This window comes from Cyprinodon tularosa, unplaced genomic scaffold, assembly GCF_016077235.1.
Source record: "Cyprinodon tularosa strain WSP-4 unplaced genomic scaffold, ASM1607723v1 ctg253, whole genome shotgun sequence".
Taxonomy (NCBI): domain Eukaryota; kingdom Metazoa; phylum Chordata; class Actinopteri; order Cyprinodontiformes; family Cyprinodontidae; genus Cyprinodon; species Cyprinodon tularosa.
Window position 1 is genome coordinate 292,956 of NW_024038941.1, and position 7,190 is coordinate 300,145.

Sequence of the window (7,190 nt, forward strand, 5' to 3'; positions counted from 1 at the left end):
TTATCTTGGTTAATTAACATCTAATGTTAACTGTACTACATTTTATAGCAGTAGGGTAAAATGCTTGTCTTTGTTCAAAAGACTGTATTAACTGTAAAGACTGTCTTTTACATCAGCCTGTTTTCAGGGCCTTTTTTTTGGCTACATATTTGTTATTTTTTGCTACATGCCATCTTCTTGCCATATGTTTCTATGGCATAAATCAGTATCTGTGACCTGTTCTCATTTAAAAAAAAGAACATTGGCACAAACCTAGCCTGTATGTATTTTTTGTATGTCATCGAGAGTATTTAAATGATTTTCAATCAGAAAAAAAATGTGCGATTAAAATGCGATTAATCGCGAGTTAACTCAGGCATTGATGCGATTAATCGCGATTAAAAAAATGTAATCGATTGACAGCACTAATATATATATATACCGGTATATATATATATATATATATATATATATATATATATATATATATATATATATATATATATATATATATATATATATATATATATATATATATATATATATATATACCGGTATGTATATATATATATGTATGTATATATATATATATATATATATATATATATATATATATATATATATATATATATATATATATATATATATATATATAAAGTTCAGATTTTGAGCGTCGGAAAATACTCACTTAAAATGTTGTTAGTAACATCTATAATAAGATGATACCTTGTAATCAAAAATAATAATACTCTCAGGATATGTATCTGAGAAGGAAGAAGAGTCTGTTTTTAAGGATACTGATTAAGTTGTTATGGTTGCAGTTATTCAGAGTTTATGTCAACCAGCAAACATGGAATCAGAGGATGGAAAAAAACAACAACAAATATATTCATGTCTGCTGTCAGTTTAGCCAGTGAGTAATAATAACCTGTACATCCTGTACTCCCTGCTGCAAGTCAAGACTTGTGAAATAAAGGTGAGTGCCTGATGTTTCCCTTTCTATTAAGGTAAATATGGCCATTTTACATACACTCACTCACAAAAAAAGGAAACCTAATTTACCAAAGATATGAATATTGTATTTTAATTCAACAATAAAGATTGAGATTTCTTTATCTTTTCAAACTATGCATCAAACTTCAACTGTAATAAATAACAGTTTTGAATTTGTTATATTTACTTTTACTAAGACAATGTTTGTCAACAAACAAGGAGAATAAGCAGAAAAAAAGCTGTCATGCCTGTATTCTGCCTGATGATTATATATACAGGCCACTAATGCCACAAAATCAAAGAAGAATCAGGTAATATGCTTTTCATTTTACATTTGGCATTCGACCTATCTATTATCTATACTCATTCTTTGTGGGGTCATCTAGCACCTGTGAATATGAAAGGCCACTGAAGAACATAAAGACAATAGACAGTGAAAAACCTGCAAAATATTTCGAAAAAGACACTAGCAATTTTGATGGGTTAGTTAGACACCCGGTGCCATTTCTTCTTCAACAGTGCACCCACTGCAAGCATCCTAGAGGTGGCAGTGACACTGCATGCCTACGTATCTGGTTGCTTGCAGCAGTTTGTCATTTATCAGTTTTGTGTCACATTAAAAAGTTTGATGTTAAGACTTTTTCCAGCCAAGGCAAGGCAGGTTTATTTTTATACCACATTTCAGAAACAAGACAATTCAAAGTGTTGCATATGGACAGAAAGGAAGAAAAGGAAAACACACAGAGGGTGCAGTGGCATGATAAAGGTAGAGACATTGTGGGTCGACAAGCTTAAACTAATTATGCTTCAGTTAACAGTTACCATGGAAAGCAACTCTAAATAGGTTGTTAACCTTGATTTAAAGCTACAGTGTGTAATAATTACAGGGATATACAGTCAGAAATGTAATATATTATACATAATTATGTTATTTATCATAATCTACGAGCTCAGCCTCTTAACCTTAATATTTGCGTTGCCTTAGAATTCGTTATTTATAATTACATAGGAGCGGGTCTCGCAGCCATGGAGGCAGACATCTTTGCGCTACGGCAGCGCAGAGCCAACAAACTAGCGATTGCGAGATCTCCCATTACGCTCGAAAGTAACTACGGCAAGTTGAGAGAGATGAACTGAGAACACAGACTAATGAAATACTATCTGTAAAATTATCTATGTAAACAAACCTCATCACTTGAGAAGGTAGGTGATGCGGATGTCGTGGAAGACATTTTGTCCCGTAACGCTCGCCGTACTGTTGGGGGGGAGAAGCGGTGGGGGGGGGGGATGTTCATGTTGCTGCGGTCTGCAGTCTGGACGTTAGATGTCGCTGAAAATTACACACTGTAGCTTTAAAGCAGCTTATGGTTCCTGAAGTTTTACAGTTGTTTGGAAGTTTGTTTTAGATCAATAGAGTATAAGAACTAAATGCTGCCAAGCAGAATTTTCTCACAAGATTTGAACGGAGGTGGTTTTTGACAGGGTCGATGTGTCTTACTAGCCTGGGTACTATTTTATCAGAGGACTACAAGAGAGCTAGAAAATTTTATTTTTTTAAAACTTTTTACAAGTTTGTTGTTTTTCCAGAGGTGTCAAGTAAGGAAGTACAAATACTTCATTACTGTACTTAAGTACACTTTTTTAGGTATCTATACTCCATTACATTTATACACAAGGATCTGTACTTTATATTTCTTACATTCTTAAAACAAATGTTACTTGTTACTCTTGGGTTCGATTTTATGTTTATAAATATTATTTCACGTCTTGTGCTCCATCCAATGCAGATCATTGGCGCCATCCACATCTAGTGAAACCTAGTGTAATTGGATGAGTCATATAACGCAAACACTCATTGGTTAGCTATTTGTCAAATTTGGGCAGACACCAAAGGAAATAATCAGAAGCAAGCAGGTGTTCTTCAAACTGCAAACATGAATTGTCTATGCCATGCTACAATGCCGGATTCAGAAAAAAGATGTTGAAATGTCTGAAAGGTCGGACACAGGCGAGAGCGTATCGGGAGATGGAGACTAACAAGACCTCCCTCATCCTTGGCCATATCTCAAAACATTTTTCAAAAATCAAAAAAATTTGCTTTAAAATTCATATTGTGGCAGCTAACTGTTTTTTTTTAAAGGTTACATTATACTTTTATATTTTAATTAGTTTTTGGAGCACATACTTTTTCACTTTTACTTGATTTAAGAAGTCAAGTTGATATACTTGAACTTTTACCAGAGTGTTTTTAAACTGCAGTATCTATACTTCTACTTAAGTAACAAATGTTGGTACTTTTGACACCACTGTGTTTTCGCCCCTCATATTGAACCATGCTGTCATATCTAACAGTGTTAGATATGGCAGCATATATCCATATCTTCAATAAGTACACTGATATCTTATGCAAGATCTTTATTCCACCTTTAGAAGTGAAGATTATTAACTTATATAGCTAGTTTTTGAGAAGCTTCAAGTTTGATCAGCTTTAAAGCTAAAGACAGTTTAAACTGAACTGTATCATTCTAAATGAAATAAACATGAATAGATTAGGGTTTGTTAAAAGCAGGTTTTCTGGTTGTAGAGCAAAAAAAAAGCAATTATGTCTTACTGTTATCAAGGTAATCTTAAAGGACAACCATGTGGTGTGGCAATAAAAATCTGGATTGAACCAAGAATATTATATTTTTGCCTAATTACAGGTATTTTAAAAATAACAACAAAAAAAGTCCATGTTTTAAGTTAAAGATTTCACACAAAAAATGCTTCTCATCCATTACCATTGTGTATTTCACATCAGACACAGAGGAAGAGGTTCACCACCATGCAAGAAACTGCAGTCCTGACGGTTTCCCTTTTGTGAGACTCAGAGATGGGAAGTAACGAAGTGCAAATACTTCGTTACTGTACTCAAGTAGATTTTTCTGATATTTTTACTTTACTTTACTACTAATTTTTATGGCGACTTTTTACTTCTACTCCTTACATTTTTACACAAATATCTGTACTTTCTACTCCTTCCATTTTAAAAAATTGGCTCGTTACTTTAGTTTTGAATCATTTCGATGGAGTTACCGTTATTATTTTTCACGTCATCAATACCAAATTCAATCTAATTGGATGGGAATCTACGTTGCATTTGACGCACCACTACAAGATGAATCCATAGATTCGGCGGTATTCATTGGCGGCAAATCATTGCAGCTTGGTGGCGGTGGCGTTAGCATAGTAGCACGGACGACGAGATGATTGAAAATGAACACAACGGAGATCTAGTCCTATTGGCAGACATCCATTTAAAATGTAGGCAACGGCATGAAAAAAGTGGTTTCTACTTTTACATTTATACTTTAAGTAAATTTACAAGCCTGTACTTTGTTACTTTTACTTGAGTAAAGAAGTTTAATCAGTACTTCCACTTTTACCAGAGTATTTTTTAACACAAGTATCTGTACTTTTACTCAAGTTCGGAAAGTGAGTACTTTTGCCATCTCTGGTGAGACTAAGACTTCTACCTTTGCTTTCTGCCACTCATCCTGTTCTGTTGTATCTGTGTTTAATTTCTAAATTAATGTTAGCATTTCCAGGCTTCTTGGGACAAAAAGCAACACATCGATGGAAGAGCTAATTTGCAAACAGGTTTATACATTTTTATTTTTATTTATTTTTTTGATGTAATAATTATATGTACTTTTTTTTATATATAAGTTGGTTTGTCTGAAAAATAAAGGACAATGAAGGATCTAGACTGATCCTTTGAGATACTTCTGAGAACTCAATTGGCAGTAAAATTGCAGCACCTTAGTATCTGAAGCAATTAAGATTGTTGAGATTCCATGCAGACAGCTTCCAGATGAGGTATTAGACGCAAGTCCAACCAGACATACACTATATTGCCAAAAGTATTTGCTCACCTGCCTTGACTCACATATGAGCTTAAGTGACATCCCGTTCCTAATCCATAGGGTTCAATATGACGTCGGTCCACCCTTTGCAGCTAGAACAGCTTCAACTCTTCTGGGAAGGCTGTCCACAAGGTTTAGGAGTGTGTTTATGGGAATTTTTGACCATTCTTCCAGAAGCGCATTTGTGAGGTCGCACACTGATGTTGGACGAGAAGGCCTGGCTCTCAGTCTCCGCTCTAATTCATCCCAAAGGTGTTCTATCGGGTTGAGGTCAGGACTCTGTGCAGGCCAGTCAAGTTCATCCACACCAGACTCTGTCATCCATGTCTTTATGGACCTTGCTTTGTGCACTGGTGCACAGTCATGTTGGAAGAGGAAGGGGCCAGCTCCAAACTGTTCCCACAAAGTTGGGAGCATGGAATTGTCCAAAATGTCTTGGTATGCTGAAGCATTCAGAGTTCCTTTCACTGGAACTAAGGGGCCAAGCCCAGCTCCTGAAAAACAACCCCACACCATAATCCCCCCTCCACCAAACTTTACACTTGGCACAATGCAGTCAGACAAGTACCGTTCTCCTGGCAACCGCCAAACCCAGACCCGTCCATCAGATTGCCAGATGGAGAAGCGCGATTCGTCACTCCAGAGAACGCGTCTCCACTGCTCTAGAGTCCAGTGGCGGCGTGCTTTACACCACCGCATCCGACGCTTTGCATTGCACTTGGTGATGTATGGCTTGGATGCAGCTGCTCGACCATGGAAACCCATTCCATGAAGCTCTCTGCGCACTGTTCTTGAGCTAATCTGAAGGCCACATGAAGTTTGGAGGTCTGTAGTGATTGACTCTGCAGAAAGTTGGCGACCTCTTCGCACTATGCGCTTCAGCATCCGCTGACCCCGCTCCGTCAGTTTACGTGGCCTACCACTTCGTGGCTGAGTTGCTGTCGTTCCCAAACACTTCCATTTTCTTATAATACAGCTGACAGTTGACTGTGGAATATTTAGGAGCGAGGAAATTTCACGACTGGATTTGTTGCACAGGTGGCATTCCTATCACAGTTCCACGCTGGAATTCACTGAGCTCCTGAGAGCGACCCATTCTTTCACAAATGTTTGTAAAAACAGTCTGCATGCCTAGGTGCTTGAATTTATACACCTGTGGCCATGGAAGTGATTGGAACACCTGATTCCAATAATTTGGATGGGTGAGCAAATACTTTTGGCAATATAGTGTAGATCCAACTTTAGGAGCAAGAAATAATAAAGATGAGGGGCATATTTACTGAAACTTGCTATTCAAGTCTACTGTACATTGCAACTCTGGACAAATAGAAATGGGACTGGCATATCAATGCTCTGAACTTGCTGGCTCTCCTACAATAGAGTCTGCAGATTCCCTGGCAGATCAAAGGCCTTGATGCTCAATTCTGATTTTTTTGTGAAATCCGATTTTTTTTGCATTGCCGTTCACATTTCCAAATATATGTGACTTGTATGTGATCTCCTATGCATTCATACAGCTCAAGTGTCCCGCATGCGCAGTAGAGGACGCAATGAAATCACAAGCCAGCGTGCTTAATGTTTAGTTAGTGCTGGAGCGCATCTAATGATCTTTCCAGACCTAAAAACCTAAATCTTTTCAAGATGGTTTAAAAAATACTGCTCTCTGCATCATCGTCCACCATGGTGTTTATTTCTCTTGCCACTTCTGTGTAGTAAGAAGCAGAATAGTGACGGATGAATGTGACCTGGCTGTTCAGACACAGGTCGCATTTGAAAAAAACGTATCAGATTCAGGACCATATTGCCAAGTGGCCTGAGTCGGATTGGAAAAAATCGGATCTGTGTTGTTCAGACGGCCATGAAAAGATCAGATCCAGGTCGCATGTGGGCAAAAAAATTAATCGGATTTGGGTCCCTTCCGGCTGCGGTGTGAACATAGCCAAAAAGGTCTTCTGGTGAGACCCTACGCCAAACACTGAAGCATCCCCTTAGGGAGTAAATGGTAGAGGCTGCTTCTGTAAACATTAACAAAGCTAAAAAAAACAAACAAAAAAACTTCATTACACTCTTTACCTATGTGCAGAATTTGTGAATTTGTGTATTAAGGTATGAATACATGATTTCCAAATAAAGAAAATATGCATTTTAAAATGCTACATATTGGAAAGGTCATGATAAAGAGATTCTCAGTTTGAATTTATTTAAATGATTTTCTGAAGCAAATGTCTGACTGGAAACAGACATAAAATATAATTTATGTGATAAATTCAACACCTAGTGGAATCCAGTGATTGATATCAAGAAAGTTAAACT